Source organism: Cricetulus griseus, assembly GCF_003668045.3.
Source record: "Cricetulus griseus strain 17A/GY chromosome 1 unlocalized genomic scaffold, alternate assembly CriGri-PICRH-1.0 chr1_0, whole genome shotgun sequence".
NCBI lineage: Eukaryota > Metazoa > Chordata > Mammalia > Rodentia > Cricetidae > Cricetulus > Cricetulus griseus.
The window spans coordinates 49,323,889-49,341,832 of record NW_023276806.1 but is presented as its reverse complement, the minus strand read 5'-3'; the positions used below and the strand labels follow the sequence as shown (position 1 = coordinate 49,341,832).

Here is a 17,944-nt window from a genome sequence, read left to right as displayed (position 1 = left end):
CGTTTGCAGGATTCAGAATCAGAACTAGGTAGGTGTGTTTGGAAAAGTGTGATGTTGGCATGGTACTGGACGACTTGAGTGGGAACATGTGATGGAGGAAGTAGGGCAGAGAATGAGTCTAATTAAGGATTTAGATGATCCTGAAGGCTCTACTTGCCCCGGATGGTTTGCAAAGATCTCCTGTTAGGGTGTTATACTCCAGGGCACCATTTTTCAGTACAGTCCTTCCAGTCCCTAAGGGTCATAGGTTCCAAGATCCCAATGAATACTATGCATCAATCAGGTCCCTTACATAGAATGACACAGAATTTAAATTTCATGCATACACATTCTCCTAGATACTTTTAATCCCCTCTCTATTACCTATAATACCCGATGCAGTTAAATGCTATGTAGGTAAGTGTTATACTGTATTATTTAGGAAGCTTTGAAAAGAATATGTTAAGTACAGATGCTTTTCTTTTCTTTTATTCACAATTGGTTAAATCCATAGGTATAGACCCTATAGATATGGATGCTACCATATTTGTTAAAATCCAGATCACAACCCATTAATACATAATGAAATCAATTTTGTTTCTGGAGAGCAAATTCTTTATTAAGTGATAAAAAATCACATTTTTCAATAATGAAATATACTTGAGCATTGTCTTGGTGTGGGTGGGGATCTTTTTTATCTTTTCCAATCTGCTGTGGACTGATCATTTTTGTAAAATAAAATAAAATAGAAACAGCAAACTAGAGAAAAGGATCACACACTTAGATATTACAACAGTGTTAAATTTCTATAAGTTCCTGAAGTATTCTTTGTTTTCTAACAGTTTTATTGGGATATAATCAACCTACTATGCAATTAACCCATCTAGTTTTAATAATTCAATGATTCTTAGTACATTTATTCATGCACACATTATACTATAGTCAATTCTAGAACACTTTTATCCCTCCTAAAAAAAGAACTTTTTTCTTTTCTTTTTTAAATTTGAATTAGAAAGATTATTTTACATGTAAATCCCAGTTCCCTCTCCCTCCCTTCCTCCCCTACCACCCTCCCCAACTAAAACCCTACCTATCACATATCCTTGTGCTCCCACTGGAGGGTGAGGCCTTCCATAGGGCATCATCAGAGTCTATTATATCCTTTGGGATAGGGCCTAGGCCCACCCCCATGTGTCTTGGCTCAGGGAGTATCTCTCTATGTGGAATGGGCTCCCAAAGTCCACACCTATGTTAGTGATAAGTACTGAACTACTACAGGAAGTCCCGTAGATTTCCGAGGTTTCCTCACTGAAACCCTTATTCCTGGGGTCTGGGTCAGTCCCATGCTGGTATCCCAGCTATCAGTCTGGGGACCAAGATCTCCCCGATGTTCAGGTCAGTTGTTTCTGTGGGTTTCACCAGCCTGGTCTGGACTCCTTTGCTCATCACTCGTCCTTGTCTGCAACTGGATTCCAGTTCAGTTCAGTGATTAGTTGTGGGTGTCTGCTTCTACTTCCACCAGCTGCTGGATGAGGGCTATCGGGTGGCATATAAGTCAGTCATCAATCTCATTATCAGGGGAGGGCATTTAAGGTAGCCTCTCCTCTGTTGCTTAGATTGTTAGCTGGTGTCATCTTTGTAGATCTCCAGACATTTCCTTAGTGCCTGGTTTCTCTGTAAACCTAAAATGTCTCCCTCTATTATGGTGTCTCCATTCTTGTTATCTTCTATTCTTCCCCTACTCAACCTTTCTGCTCCCTCATGTCCTCCTCACCCCTCCTCTTCTCCCCTTCTTATTCTCCTAGCTCCCGCCCCCTCTTCCCGTGCTCTCAATTTGCTCAGGAGATCTTGTCCCTTCCCCCTTCTCCAGGGGACCATGTATGTCTCTCTTAGGGTCCTCCTTGTTTCCTAGCTTCTCTGGCAGTGTGGATTGTAGGTTGGTAATCCTTTATGTCTAAAATCCACATATGAGTGAGTACATACCATGTTTGTCTTTTGTGATTGGGTTATCTCGCTCAGAATGGTTTCTTCTAGTTCCATCCATTTTCCTGCAAATTTCAAGATTCCATTGTTTTTTTTCTGCTGAGTAGTACTCCATTGTATAAATGTACCACATTTTCTCTATCCATTCTTCAGTTGAGGGGCATCTAGGCAGCTCCCAGTTTCTGGCTATTACAAATAATGCTGCTATGAACATCGTTGAACAGATGTCCTTATATGAATGTGCTTCTTTTGGGTATATGCCTAAGAGTGGAATTGCTGGATCTTGTGGTAGACAGATTCCCATTTTCTTGAGGAGTCACCATACTGATTTCCAAAGTGGCTGTACAAGTTGGCACTCCCACCAGAAGTGGAGAAGTGTTCCCCTTTCTCCACATCCTCTCCAGCATGAACTGTCATTGGTGTTTTTGAATATAGCCATTCTGACAGGTGTAAGATGGTATCTCAGAGTTGTTTTGATTTCCTTGATGGCTAAGGATGTTGAACACTTTCTTTCTTTCTTTCTTTTTAGGTTCAAAACAATCTTTAATACATTCTGTAAAATTTCAAGCAATAGCAACACAATTGTACTTATATGAAAGTGATTATAAATAAAAGTTCAATATTCTGTCCCATAAAACATACAGAAAATTATGCAGTAATGTTGAATTGGGTGGATATCAGTAAACTTACCCTGGCATAAGCATTTACATTTTAAACATTTATTCCTTCAACTATTGTCAAATTTATCCAGTATGATTTTAATACATAACTTCAGTGTAGTGCTGACAAATACATTGGTGCATATGTAGAGTGTTATCCAACAGTCATTTTGGAAAAACTATTTTATTTCTTGATAGAATGGGATTAACATGACAATGATCATAAGGCTTAGTAACCCACTTATCTAACTGTGAATAAAATATCAACTATGCTAAAATTCCCTTCCAATACTCACATTATAAAGCACCTTATTTTTGTATGAGTATTGGGACAGTTATTCCCTATTGAGTTGGTCTGAACACTTTCTTATGTGTCTTTCAGCCATTTTAGATTCCTCTATTGAGAATTGTCTATTTAGTTCTGTACCCCACTTTTTAATTAGATTAATTGGTGTTTTGGAGACTAGCTTCTTGAGTTCTTTGTAAATTTTGGATATCAGCCCTCTGTCAGATGTGGGGTTGGTGAATATCTTTTCCCAATCTGTGGGCTGTTGTTTTGTCTTGTTGACTGTGTCCTTTGCCTAATAGAACTTCTCAGTTTCAGGAGGTCCCATTTATCAATTGTTGATCTCAGTGTCTGTGCTACTGGTGTAATGTTCAAGAAGCAGTCTCCTGTACCAATTCATTCAAGGGTATTTCCTATTTTCTCTTCTAGTAAGTTCAGTGTGGCTGGATTTATGTTGAGGTCTTTGATCCATTTGAACTTAAGTTTTGTGCATGGCGATAGACATGGATCTATCCAAAGTCTTCTACATGCCAGCATCCAGTTATGCCAGCACCGTTTGTTGAAGATGCTTTCCTTATTCCATCGTATTGCTTTAGCTTCTTTGTCAAAAATCAGGTGTTAGTAGGTGTGCTAGTTAATATCAGGGTTTTCAACTCGATTCCATTGGTCTATTTGTCTATTTTTTGTGCCAATACCAAGCTGTTTTCGGGATAGCTCTATAATAGAGCTTGAAATCAGGGATGGTGATGCCTCTGGAAGTTCTTTTATTGTACAGGATTGTTTTGGCTATCCTGGTTCTTTTGTTTTTCCATATAAAATTGAGAATTGTTCTTTCAAGGTCTATGTAGAATTGTGCTGGGATTTTGATGGGATTGCATTGAATCTATAGATTGCTTTTGGCAAGATTGCCATTTTTACTATGTTGATCCTACCTATCCAAGAACATGGGAGATCCTTCCATTTTCTGGTATCTTCTTTAATTTCTTTCTTTAAAGACTCAAAATTCTTATGATACAGGTCTTTTGCTTTTTTGGTTAGCATTACCCCACGGTATTTTATGTTGTTTGTAAAGGGTGATGCTTCTCTGATTTTTTTCTCAGCACATTTATCATCCATATATAGTAGGGCTACTGATTTTTTTTTTTTTTTAGTTAATCTTGTATCCTGCCACTTTGCTGAATGTGTTTATCAGCTGTAGGAGTTCCTTGGTAGAGTTTTTCGGGTCACTTATGTAGACTGTCATATCATCTGCAAACAGTGAAAGCTTGACTTCTTCCTTTCTAATTTATATCCCCTTGATCTCCTTTTTTTGTCTTATTGCTCTAGCTAGAACTTCAAGGACAATATTGAAGAGATATGGAGAGAATGGAAAGCCTTGTTTTGTTCCTGATTTTAGAGGAATGGCTTTGAGTTTCTCTCCATTTAGTTTGATATTGGCTGTTGGTTTACTGTATATTGTTTTTTATTATGTTCAGGCATGTTCCTGTTATCTCTGACCTCTCCAGGACCTTTATCATGAAGGGGTGTTGGATTTTGTCAGAGACTTTTTCAGCATCTAGTGAGATGATCATGTGGTTTTTCTTCTTCAGTTGGTTTATATGGTGGATTACATTGATAGATTTTTGATTGTTGAACCATACCTGCATCCTGGGGATGAAGCCTACTTGATCATGGTGGATGATTTTTCTCATGTGTTCTTGGATTCAGTTTGCCAGTATTTTATTGAGTATTTTTACATCAATGTTCATGAGGGATATTGGTCTGTAGTTCTCTTTCTTAGTTGTGTCTTTCTGTGGTTTGGGCACCAAGGCAATTGTAGCCTCATAAAAAGAGTTTGGCAATGAACTTTCTGCTTCTATTGTGTAGAACAATTTGAGGGGTATTGGTATTAGCTCTTCTTTGAATTTCTGGTAGAATTCTGCACTGAAGCCATCTGGCCCTGGGAAAAAAGAACTTTCTACCTGTTATCAGTTAATCTCCCTTTTCCTCCAGGCTTTCATCTCCCAAACCCTAGGCAGTCACATGCCTACTTTCTGTTTCTACAGAGTTATCAGTTCTTGGCACTTCACATAAACAGGATAGTTCAATGTGCTGCCTTTTGTGACTGACTTTCCCCCCTTATACATCTTTATTTTTATTTTTCATTTTCCATACACCCCAACCACAGTTTCTCCTTCCTCCACTCCTCCCAGTCCTCTCCACACGTACTTCAGCTCTCCCCCAAATCCACTCCTCCTCCTCCATTTCCCTCCAGGAAAGAGTAGGCCTCTCTGACTTTTTAAAGAATAATTTTATTTCAAGTAAATTCCTACTAGCCCTTGAAATTCAAATGTATCCCAAGTAAGGGCCATTTATAAAGATCTCAATGGAACTGCTCAAAGTTATCTTAAAGCTCAGTTGATTATCTGAAAGCATAGTCAATTATTGCCATCATCAGAGTGGGTGAGTGGGTAGGGTAGGACAATTCCAGCATTCTACTTGGCACCCATACCACCAAATTCCGGACACACCCCAGCCCCAAGCCATGAGGGTTGGATTGGAGGTCTCTACTGCCTGGAAATGGCTACTGAAATTGTGAAGTCTAAATAGCATTGAATATACAGGACTTCCCCAAGCCTCCCACTTCCTGAAGAAGCTCAAGCAGAGGTGTATGCAGCCAGGGCTCTGCTTTATCTCCACAGTGCTTCCCGAGGCCTCTGTCCAGTGTTGAGCATGGTGTGTGTCCATAGTGCATTTGGAACTGCCAACCACCTTCCTATAGGAGAAGCCAGAGAAAACAGCCTTATGCCACCTCCCTTCTATTCCTAGTACATTTGGTGATTTTCTGAGGGCCAGAGCTCTGCAATAGACAGCTTGAAACCCTTCACACACAACTCTTTCAGAATCTCAGTCTCAGTGGTGTCCTTGGTAACAAGCAACCTGTGCTCTTGTTACAGTCAAGACATGGGAAAAACACCATAGGCCAACTGCCCACCTTGCTCCCAAGTGATCCTGAGAAATTGCCTCCCCTCCGGACCTCCCCATCTCACCCACTCACCCCACCCCTGTCTGACAAATGAAGAGGGGCTGGCTTGCTTGAGGATACCTCCCAAGGTTCTTGGAAACTGCATGGCAGGACCTTGCTGCCCTGGGTCTACTCTCTTTCCTCTTGTGAGAGGAAAGAAAGGTCTTTGGTCAGGACAGGTGGGCCCAGAGAAGCTTCTCTTCAGCCCAGGGAACCAGACAGAAGTGACAGGTATTTCCCAATGTCTCTCTGCTGGGGACTGTGAGAGACCTCAGCTCTGTAAGGCTGCCAAGAAGGCACATGGAGTCTAAGTGATACCTGGAGTATAAACAGGCATGTCAGAAAATGGCTACTCACATCTGCCTCCAAGGAGGTAACTCAGCAGCCCCAGGTCAGCCACCACACCCTCCAGGGTAGCTTTCTGGGCTGATTCACTCTCCAAGAAAATGAATGTTTCTTTCCTTAAAAAAAAATTAATATAGTCAGGTGGTGATGGCGCATGCCTTTAATCTAAACACTCAGGAGGCAGAGGCAGACTGATCACTGTGAGCTTGAAGACAGCATGGACTACAAAGCGAATTCCAGAACAGCCAGGACTGTTACACAGTGAAACCCTGTCTCAAAAAACTAAAACTAACCAAAATTAATGTAAATCAAGTACAGAGCATGCAAGGCAAAGAGCATTGTCTGTGGGCTAAGCACGTCTGTGGACACTCAGGACATGTTCAGCTACTAGGCGCAGGCTCTGCAGGCAGCTATCAGAGAGAGAGTGGACACTGTAGGCACTGCTCTGCTGCTGCATGGAAGCGGACAGGCAGCCAGCATGCAGGAAAGAAGGTAGAGGAGGGCAAGATGGGAGCAAGGGGTGGAGCAGGAGCTGGTGCTCACATCCACAGGAATGGCAGAGGCAAGTCCTGGAAGCAGAAGGGAAGTTGAGGCTGACTCCTGGGATGGGAGGGGGATAGTGAAGCAAGTTCCCTACATGGGGGTGGGGTGGCTGAAGGGATTCTGACATGAGTATTTGCTAAGCATGGAGCTCCACAGACAAGACAAAGGCACAGAGGAAGCTATTGACTGAGCAAGGCTCAGCAGGGAACCAGGAAAGAGACAGCTAACACACCTTCTGGGCTTCTAGTTCAAAGTCATGTTTCTTGTGAGCTGGAGAAGCACTGCAGCATGGGCTCCCAGGAGCTCCCTAGAGCATCCGCTGATTATTAGAGAAATAACAGATTCAGCCCAAGTCTGAGAAGGCCCATGGCTGGACAGCCATGTGCACCAACCAGGGAAAATTTTCCTTGATGCTTGTGAAGACGAAGACAACACCCCCAAAGGAACATCTGTCCATAGCAAGGGCCACGCCCTGTTCAACTTCTCATGGTTAATGGTACTTTCTCCCAGCGGCTAAGCAGGTATATTTACTGATTCTCTGATTTCCTTTTTCTAGCAGGGACTCAAAACTTTGCAGATGATTGCTTATTTTTCTAATGAGTTAGAGTCTCCTTTGATAACTGGCCCCTTCTTCTCACAGGGCCCAGTGCTTCCTCCACCTTCATGGCTCACGGGCCCATAGACCGCTTACCGTGCTACCCACATTTCTGCCTCTGCAGGCTTGGTGGCACCGTTTTCGAAGCTCACCAGTCTTGTAGCATGGCACAGCTCCTCTGTTTTTATTGCTGACTAGTATTCCACTGTGTAGATTCACCATATGTTGATTATCTGGTTGATGGACATGTGATAAGTTTTCTCTTGTTGGTTGTTGTGAGTAATGCTCCTATGAACACTCACACACTGGGTTTGAGGTGAAAATAAAGACTCTTCTCTCCTGGGTATACACCCAGGAGTGGAACCGATGGGTCATATGATAACTCTATGTTTATCTTTTTGAGGAACTTCTAGACTTGTTTCCACAGAATCTGCACCATTTCACATTCCATCAGCAGGATGGGCTTTCTAATTTCTCTGTATTCTTGTCAACACTTGTTTTTATCAGGGTTTTTGCTGTGCTGTGGTTTGGGTTTCCACCTCCCTGGTGATTAATGATTCATGTGCCCCGCCCCCACTCTTCATCTCTGCACTTATCTCTCCGCTGACTGGCTATAAGCAGTTTAGCTACCGTCATTTGAGTAGCTGGAAAGTATGAATATGTCACATAGAGGAAGGCTGTGTGTCAGCTTGTGAGCTTTTACTTCAGCTAGTATGTTAGTCAGCTTCCTACACTATCACAGACACTAGAGTTCCATCACAGAGAGAAAGGGCTTATTTGGCCTTTGACAGACATGGAAATAGAGAGGGGAATTCTGTATGTAGAGATGGGAGGAGTTGCCTGGAGAAAAATGAATATTCATTGCTAATAGGTAGAAAGTTTGTTTCAGAAGGGGTAAGTGTCCTGGAATTCACTGCAGTAATGGCTACATGACCCTGTGAACTGATTTACAGTTTGAAAGTCTCTAGTCTGTTGCTGATCAGTCTTTGGGCTTCTGGTGAGACAGCACACCACAATGGAAGAAAGTGGTGGAGTGAGACCACTTCCCACATGGCCAGGAAGAGAGAGAAAGGTCCATCAGTTTGAATGTATTATTCATAACACTCACAGTCACCAATAATCTGCTGGTGTCACAGTAAGTAAAAGAAATTAAAAGAATGTGGATTCACTTAACCAAGTGGGAACCCAGATTGAGATTCTCTACTGTGCCCCCATGTCTTTCGCTGTCTCCCATCTGTCTGTTGTATGGGTCTGAATCTCTGTCTGCCAGAAAGTGTCTTGTGAATCTGCCTGCCCCTGGGTCTATCTCCAACAAAGGGCTCTGCTCTGTGTTTATTGAACAGCATAGAAAGAATCACATGGAGGAGGGAATGGGGGTCACTTTACAGAAATCTTCCAACAGTTTTACAAGGGATTAGGTCACTGACTCCAACTGATCCCAAACCACCCAGACAATAAACAAACAAACACTACCACAAAATACCGAAATGCTGAATCCAGCATTTATGAGGACATTTGTTTTATAAGGTTGCTTTTCAACCCATGTCTTATTTTCGATAATAACTATCACAGCACACATACAAACACACATACATTGCTCTCTGTATGTGAGGCAGGGAAGAGTATGTAATTTAAGACTGCAGGTCTGCATTGGCTTAGGTTATAAAAGTTCATCACATAGGAAATCCCAGGCAAGTAAGGTTCTCTTCGAGGCAGGTTAAGCAAACAGGAACACAGTAGGATAGCAGTGTCTTAAGCTTTAAGTGGCTTCAATGTGTACTACTCTGGCTGTGAGGTCCAGCAAAAGTTGCAGTATCTTTGAATGTAGCAACCATTTCATAAAAATGCATCACCACTTTCCAATGCCACGAAGACTTCTTCCTAGGACCCACCTCTTCAAGTTTCCACTGTGGCCCAATAGTGCCTGTTATGATAAAGCCTGAGGAAAGTTGGTGGATTCCATGACAGTCGAGGGTGACTGAGGCAGAGGGACAAACATGCCAGGAAACAGAGCTTAGTGAGGAGTTTTATTAGAAAAGGTGGGGATGGGGGAAAAGAGGTAAAGAGACACAGATACAGAGAGAGGACAGAAGAGAAGAGGGAGATAGGAGAACAGCAAGGGAGAGAGAGAGAGAGAGAGAGAGAGAGAGAGAGAGAGAGAGAAGGGAGAAAGAACAGAAAGAGACCAGAGGTCTTTCTTTTAAAGGGGTCCTTTATCCCTGAGCTGACCAGAGTACTGCCTGAGTGCATTCTGCCAGGTGACAGGAGCAGGCAGGCCTGAATGCCTGAATCCTTACAGTGTTGAGCTAGAAGCCTAACACAGGGGTCTTTGGGAGACATTCTAGATCCAAACTGCAGTAGCTAGATACATGTGTTTATGTATTCTGGACTGCAACACAAATACATTTGTATTCTCAATGCTGCAAGCCTTGGGCCTAGAGCTCTCCTAGCACCCACCCTCAATTAGAAAAGAACAAGCCATCCTTGTCAAGAGAGACAAACAAACCCACCTATGGCAAAAGCCAGTCTCATAGCAAAGAACCATTAGCTAAGCCCTGAAAAAAAATTGCCTGGGAGCTCCAAAAGTGAACCTAATTTTTAAAAATGCCTAAGTCACAAGCCAATTTAATTAATTCAATAGACTGTGTGGAACTCAGAAAAAAAAAAACTTTAACAGTATTTGCATTATATTTTAACACTGTTAATTTGATTTAAAAAATTTTTAAATATCTGTTATTTCATGCAACAGGGCTATTAAAAATAGGTTGGGGCTGAGAAGATGGTTCAGGGTTTAGGAGCAACTGTTGCTCTCTTACAAAGGACCCAGTTTTGACTTCCAGAACCCATATGGTGGTTCACAACCATTCTCAGTTCCAGGCAGTCCGATGCCCTCTTCTGAGATCTGCAGAAAATAGGGATAATATGGTACACATACATACATGCAAGCAAAACACCTATTAAAAATAAAATATATCTATTAAAAAGCAAAAAGAGTTCATTTGCTTTTCTAGGCATGACAGGACACACCTGTAATTCCATCACTTGGGAGGCTGAGGCAGGAGGATTGCAAGTTTGGGTCTATGTAGTAATATCCTGTCTTAAAAACAAAATGATGCTGGGTATGGTGGCATGGGCCTTAAATCCCAACACTCTGGAGGCAGAGGCAGGTGGATCTTTGTGAATTTGAGACTAGATGGGTCTGCAGAGTGAGCCAAGACTACATAGCCAGACCTTTCCTCAAACAAAACAAAAGATGAAAGGAAAATGGTGAGACATGCCCAAAGGCAGGCTATTCCCGGGTCTACTCTTGGTGAGCATGTATGTGCACTCATTTGAATGTGCCCATTTTTTGGAATGTGTGTGCACACACATGCAGATGTGAGCTGATTCTGACAAAGCTGGATATAAAGCCCCACTGTGGCTCTTTTAGAGCTATGTAGTCTCTATACTTCCAAGAGGGCCACTTGGGTGTTCAGCAAAACAGAAGGTTGTGCCTTTTAGGTGTAGCACAGTCCTTAGGTTTGTATTCCATTTGTCTGTCCACTGGTCTGTGGAGACCAGCTTGCACCACTGTGGTGACATGGCCTGAGTGTTCTGTCAATCACAGGAAGCCCCCCTTTTAAAATAATTTATTTTTATTTTATTTGCATTGGTGTTTTGCCTGCACGAATGTCTATGTTAGGGTGTCAGATCATGGAGTTACAGACAGTTGTGAGCTGCCTTGTGGGTGCTGGGAATTGAACCAGGGTCCTCTGGAAGAGTATCAGTACTCTTAACCACTGAGCCATCTCTCCAGTGAAGACCCTCTTTTAGGGGACAGCTTCCTGGCTACCACAGGCTCAGCCACAGTCTCTGAAGACAGAACTTCCTGCCCTTAAAAAACCCTCTGAAACTTCAGGACCCAGCCTTGAGGTTCCTCACAAGGGTCTTTTACCAGCTCATTCTGATTTCTGGCCTCATGGGAGACAGCCAGAGGACAGCTGTGGGATGTTAGGTATGTTTCTGGAAAAAACAGTAGGGACTTTTTGTGCCCAGGAAGACGCCCTTGCTAGTTAAATCATCATCCCTTGGCTCAAGGCTTTGTTCTCTCATAAAACACACATTCCTGAAATCATACGAATACTCTTATAATTCAATAACTTTACCATTTCCTAAGAACTTCCACATTCAGAATAGCCATTCAACTTTAGCCAAACTGGGGTATTAAGGTTATGATTGCTGTTTTACTGGTAAACATTTTCAGTCAGTTTTCTGTCGCTTGGAGAAAATACCTGAGATTGTCTTACAAGAAGGAAGATTTTGTTTTGCCTCAGGGTTTCAGCCCATGGCTATTTTACACTACTCCTTTGGACGCATGGTAAGAAAACACATTGTGGTAAAAGCACATGGCAGGGGCAAGCTGCTTACCTTGTGCTAGCCAGGAAGCAAAGAGAAGAAACAGAGGACTGAGACCCAACGGTCATGTCAAGAGGATGCCTATAGTAAATTAACTCCCTTCCATCAGGCCCCATTGACACCATCACATCATCTAGGGACCAAACCTTTAGCACATGAGCCCTGGGAGGACATTTAAATAGACCAGTGTCTCATCCATCAGACCACTAGTCTTCTAGACCCCCTTCTCCCAAGTTACCTTCTTCCATTTACCATGACCCAGGCAGGACCAGGAGCTAGAGCCTGCATGGCAAGAGTTCCTTCCTGAGCATCTCAGATCCTTCCTGAGTTATTTTCAGCTCAGTGTAAACCACCAGCTCTCTTCCAGAAAGAGAAGAAAGGAGGATTGCAGGAGACTGCCTACAAGGGACAGGCCCAACACAAGGGTGTGTGTAGTTGTGATGGCAGGTTGAATGAATCATATGAGGATGGGGGAAACCAGAGCTAGGTGATCTCAATCCTGGACTAGCTAGTCTGCACTGCCTGAGGTCACTGGACTTTCTGTGTCTTTAACATAGCAGACACACTGGCTTAGGGTCCAGAAGGTATAGGCTCAAGTTTCCATAAGCCTCTGGTTCCTCATCAGTGCAATAGGACTTGGAAGAGTGCCTACCCATGAAGTAGTGCCTACACACACACACACACACACACACACACACACACACACACACACACACACACACCTTCCACATAATTAAAAGATGCTCTGTAGCACTCTTGGATCATGTACAATCTCAATCAATGTGCTGGCTATTTTAGCCTTTCTATCCATCGCCCACATAACTGTAACTCGTGTCTCTAGCTCTACTGTATGCCTCTGTCTAGCTTCTTTTCTCACCCAGTTCTTCTCTGGCCAAGCTTCCACCCTTGAAAAGGCCACCGGGATTTACATGTGAGTCAGAGACAGCTGGGACAAGAGAGGATCCAGGCTGTATCTGAATCCCTACCACCTCTGTTCCTTGTGGAAACAGGCTGAGTCCACAGGCCCAGCATCGGGAACCAAACTCCCTCTTTCCTGTTTATTCCGTCAGTATCCCTGCCATCTAACTTGGCCCAAGTGATAGACTCTGAGGTTCATCTTTAGTCCTCAGATGCAGCAAAGGCTCTTAGCCAGGGAAGCCACTGGTTTGGGTCCTAGTGGGTCAACCCATTCTGCAGACAGGCCCAGAACAGAGGCATTCTACAACTGCTCAGCCTAATGGGAATTCAGTATAGTCCTATTAGTGGGCAAGTGATAGCCCAGAGAATGTCAGTAATCCTTAGAAGTCCTGAATCTTCCCCTAGCCACATGTCCCAGAATCCCCCAGCTCCATTAGCACCCCACCCCAGTCACTTTTCTGTTATTTTTGAGGGGACACTTCACTCCACACCCCATCCAGATTTATGCTGCAGTGGCGGTGTTCCACCTTGGAGAAGTGTGATGCAAAGCAAGACCACAGGTTTGGAGCCAACCATGTTTTAGCCCAGTTCTCAGTCTGCCAAGAGCTCCTCAAGCCTGGAAACCTCAATTTCCTCCCTTCAAAGGGAATTTGATAACACTTACTCTATAAGGTTATGGCATGGATTAAGATGGCTTATGGAACTTCCTAACATGCTGGGCACATGTTCAATGCACTTAATAAATGTTTCCTCCACTTCTCCTGGACAGAAAAGTCACGGGCCAGAACTTAAAATCAGTCAGGCAATGAGTGGCCTACTTCTTTCAGTATGCTCTTCAAGCCCCTAAGAATTACTGTAGGAGAAGACATACTGTCTCAACCCCAGAGAAATTCCCAAATGGTGAGGAAAACATAAAACATGTGATCGCTTGGCAACTCAAGATGGTGCCGTCAGCACCACCCTGAGACCCAACAGGCACTGAGCGGTCACTGCAGTTTCTCTTTGCCTGGAACACCTGGCTACAAACAGTCTCTTTACTTTTAGTATTTTATGATTTTTTTAAAAAATCATTTTTGTTCTCCGAGGATTTTATATAATATATTTTGATCATATTCACACCCCTTCACCCAACTCCTTCCAGGTCTACACCCCTCTTCCCTACACACCCAAATTGTCTGATTTGGGCTGCTCCTATGCGGCCATCCACTGGAGTGTGGCCAACCTCGAAGGGACCAAATACTTAAAAATAAAAGGGCTTCCTGTCCCTCATTAGCTATCAGTTGCCAATAATTCCTCAGTTAGGGGTGGGACTATGTGCCCACCTTTGGCCCCTATGCTGAGATTTTTGTCGGGCTGAGCTTGAACAGGTCTTGTACATGTGGTCACAAGCTCTGTGAGTTTTTATGTACATCTGCCCGGTTGTGTCTGGGGAACACTGTTTCTTTGTAGTCCTCTACCACCTCAGGCTCTTCCAATCTTTTATCCCCTCCTCTGTGACGATCTCTGGACCTTGGGAGAAGGCTATATAGATAGCTCACTTAGGATTCAATATTCTACTTGAAGTCCTAGCTGGAACAGTAAGACAAGTGAAGGAGACAAAGGGGATACACACAGGAAAGGAAGAAGTCAGAGCATCCTTGTCTGCAGATGTTGTGGTCCATACATGAAAACTTGGAAGGAGCAGTGCTCCTTTTGTCAAGAACTCTGCAGAGTTTTGTTCTTTGAGAATTTTAGACAGTGTAATTTGATCAGATTCACACTCCCTCATCCAGCTCCTCCCAGACCAATACCCCTCTTCCCTACACACCCAACGTTGAGTCCTCTTTTTTTAAGCACCAAGTCTAATTTGGGCTGCTCCTATGGGGCCATCCTCTGGTATGTGGCCAACCTCCCAGGGGCCAAATACTTAAAAATAAAAGGACTTCCCCTCTCTCATCAGCTATCAGTTGCCAATAATTCCTCAGTTGGGGTGGGACTTTCAACACAAAAATGTAAGTCAAAGGATGTCTGTTGCAGGCAGAGCTGCCCTTTGTAAAACAGGCTGCTGAGCACAAAATGTGATCCTAGAATGGAAGAGACATAGGGTATTATATAGAATTCTTTCCCAAGTGATTCCTAGCTAAAATCCAGAACCTTTTTGTTAGTTGCAAGAAGGACAGAAGCTGATAACAACTTCATGACAGGTTTCACGAGACTCTGGGGGTAAGAAGAGCACAGCTGCCCAGGGACATAGGTGACAAGGCACCTGCTGAAATGCCAGCATCTCTGACCACTGTGGTGACCATGTCTTTTCTTCCTAACACATTTTGTGAGGAAGAATTGCTGGCACACAGCACAACTGTTGATGGCAGAGCAACTAAACACACAGGCACAACACTAGACCTCTTGGTCTGGGTCCAGTGGCCCAGTGGCCCAGGTCTTGGTTTCCTTGACTGCAAAATGAAGCCAGTGAGAGTAGAGGGGAGCTATGGAGCACACACAGAGCACTTAGGGCAGGGCTGGCAAGAGTTCCATTCTACGTAAGTGTCAATTGTTATTTTGCAGCCAACTAAAAAAGTCATGAGCTATATTTGCTTTTCAGTGTATTCTCCAGGGTTTGCTAGGTATTCGATTGTATCATCAATGAATAACATCAGTGAATAACAATGGATTTGGCAGTTATTTTTCCCGTAATCCCACTTCCTATTTTTGCTTCCTGCTGTATCCCATTGGCTATAAGATAGGCTCAGTGGAAAGGAAATAACCAAACTGAATTTTCTAACAGCTTGGAGAGGATGGATTCGAGGTGAAAGGCTGTCAAGAAGCAGCATGGTGTAGCTAAAAGGGTGTCAAGAAGCAGCATGGTGTAGCTGGGATGTGAGGTGCAAGATGTGAGGGTGCCTTGGCTGTGGATAAGAGCCTAGAAAACAGAAATGAGGGGCTCCAGGGAAGAGACACCATGCAGTCAGAGGAGAATGGATGTGGCAATCATAATCATAGAGATAAACCAGGAACACAACCAGCAAGCCAAATTCATTCAAAATTTCAACTGATTTATTCAACTGAAAAGGAGAAAAAGAAAGGCAAGTGTTCATGGTTAGTTTAGAAACAATAGAATCAATTGCAAGTATCTTATCAACTAACAATGTGACTATTTCCAAAGTATTTTACAACTGGTTAATGCTTGCACAGTGTTTTTATAGTTTACAAAACAGCTTCTTGTATTTGACCTTGTTTAGTCCTCACCAAATCTCTGTGAGGATGTCCCTCAAACTTTGGATGTAGGAAACTATAACATAAAAGTTAAAAGCATAGGGAGTCTGACCACTGGCCTTGAAAGCTTCCCACGGTACCCGTCCCGTGGCCATTGGCAAGATCTGTCACCTCTCTGCGTCTGGTTCTGTAGGGCTCAGATAGATTCTGCTTTGGGCCTGTTTTCTTCAGCCACACTACTGAGACATGTGCAGGGAAAGAAAAACAAGGAATAAACAGAAGACAGAGGTCAAGAAGCTACAATGGGTGGGGCGACAGAGTTCTCAAGCAGCCATGGGCCCACAGGGAGTCAGTCTGTGGCTCTGAGGAGCATTCTGATGGGATGTCTGTGAGGAGGAATGGGTGTGGCAAGGAGGAGAAGTCACGGTGAACATACATATAGGGTGGACTCCGAAACAGGCCTGGCCATGGCAAGGATTGGAGCAGCCCTTTGGCTACAGTGGAAAATCCCAACCAGAGGCAAGAATTCCATTCAACAAATATTTATGGCGCCTATTCAGTGCAGAACCACTGGGTCCAGTTCTGTAGTGGTGCTATGATGCTACTGACGAAGGGAACTTGGGACCAGTGACATAGACAAGGAAGACCTGCAGGAGCCAGGCTGGCTTCTAAGGACCTGGTCTCATGTGGGGCACGGCCCCCTGGGAACCAAGTTCAGCAGCTAGTGGACCCAACCCTGTAGCAAAGAAAAAACCAAAAAAGATAGCTGAGTCACTGACCACTGGGGACATGCCCAGGCAGAGCCCAGTGACTCCAGGGGCTAACGGGAACAAAATCTGCTCCAATAACTGTAGTATGGGGGCAAGCTGGTCCGAAAAGAAGCCTCAACAGTCAGGTGGAGCCACAGGATACTTTCCTCTCCTTCCTACTCTACTTTCTTAGCAGTGCCAACACCGAAGATGCTGAGCTTGGAGAGGGAAATGGAGGCAGACTGTCTTCCTGACTTATTTTCTCTACTTTTTCTCCACCTCCTTATGGTTTGTGTTGCTAACTGCTCCTGGCCCCACTCACCAGCTAGCTGCTCACTGTCCTGCTTTGCCACAGGTGCCTGCCCCACTGTGACTGGGCTAACCCTACTCTTGCACCCTCCACATTTAGCCTGTAGATTCAGTTCGGTCTCTGCCTCTTGCCTCTTCCACCAAGCAGGTTCCAAGCTCTCTGGTCAGCTGTACCTAGTCTCAACCAAAAGGACCCCAAAGAGTGAATGGAAAAGGTCAAAAGATCAACGTCATCCAGTGACTGGGTGAGAGTGGTCTCCGCGTGGCCTTTTCTAAGGAAATAGCACTCAAAGCTGAGGGCGCCTGGGTGCTAAGGCTGCTACCAAAGTGTTACCCAATGATGCCTCAGGGTTGTACAGCTACTTAGAGTTTACAAAGCAGTATCACACTGTGTTCTCACAGAAACTCCAAGAGCATAGTCACAGATGAGGAAACTGAGATATGGGGTAATGAGTACCAACCGGAACTCAGCAGCTTCTATGTAGTGGAAACCAGGTATAAGCCCAGGCCTTAATGAATCAGGCTTTTCACTCTCCACATCAGACCAAGGTCCGGCAAACGTCAAGAGGGCTGGCAAAGCCCGTATGGAGGCTGCACCACATTTGCAGGTCCTATCTCCTGCTTCCTTCAGTTGCCCTGACCTTTCAGTGCCACCTGGCCTTTGCCTGGAATGTCCTCTCCTACTTTCTCCTGCTTGTCTTCTCTATCTTGCCTCTTTCACAAACCAGCAGAGCCAAAGCCCTCTCTGCCTCCCACACCTGCATGCTAAGACACTGCTTGGCGGTGTTAAGCATGTATGTATTAGCATTGCCCTCACCTCCAGGCTCCTGAAGCACTGTATTCAGCTGTTTGTGAATGAAGGAATGGATGGATGGAGTCTAAAGAGTCAGAACTCAGGTCTTTAGGAGGGAGTTTGCCTCAGAAGAGCAGCCTGTCATCTTGACCACTGGAGGAGCATCTGAGGCCAGGAGAGTGATTTCATTGATA

General features: G+C 44.0%; 1 long non-coding RNA gene across 2 annotated transcripts; it reads right to left on the bottom strand.

The window, feature by feature from the left end:
- Positions 1-5,178: 5,178 nt before the first annotated feature.
- On the bottom strand, positions 5,179-17,929 carry LOC103161050. 2 transcript variants are annotated; one of them, XR_003481189.2, is made up of 4 exons: positions 17,775-17,929; positions 7,032-7,118; positions 6,269-6,372; positions 5,179-5,662 (listed from the first exon to the last, which is right to left on the bottom strand). It is a non-coding gene; the product is annotated as an uncharacterized LOC103161050 (long non-coding RNA). The 2 variants fall into 2 exon arrangements; XR_003481188.2 differs by lacking the exon at positions 7,032-7,118.
- Between the last annotated feature and the right edge of the window lie 15 nt (positions 17,930-17,944).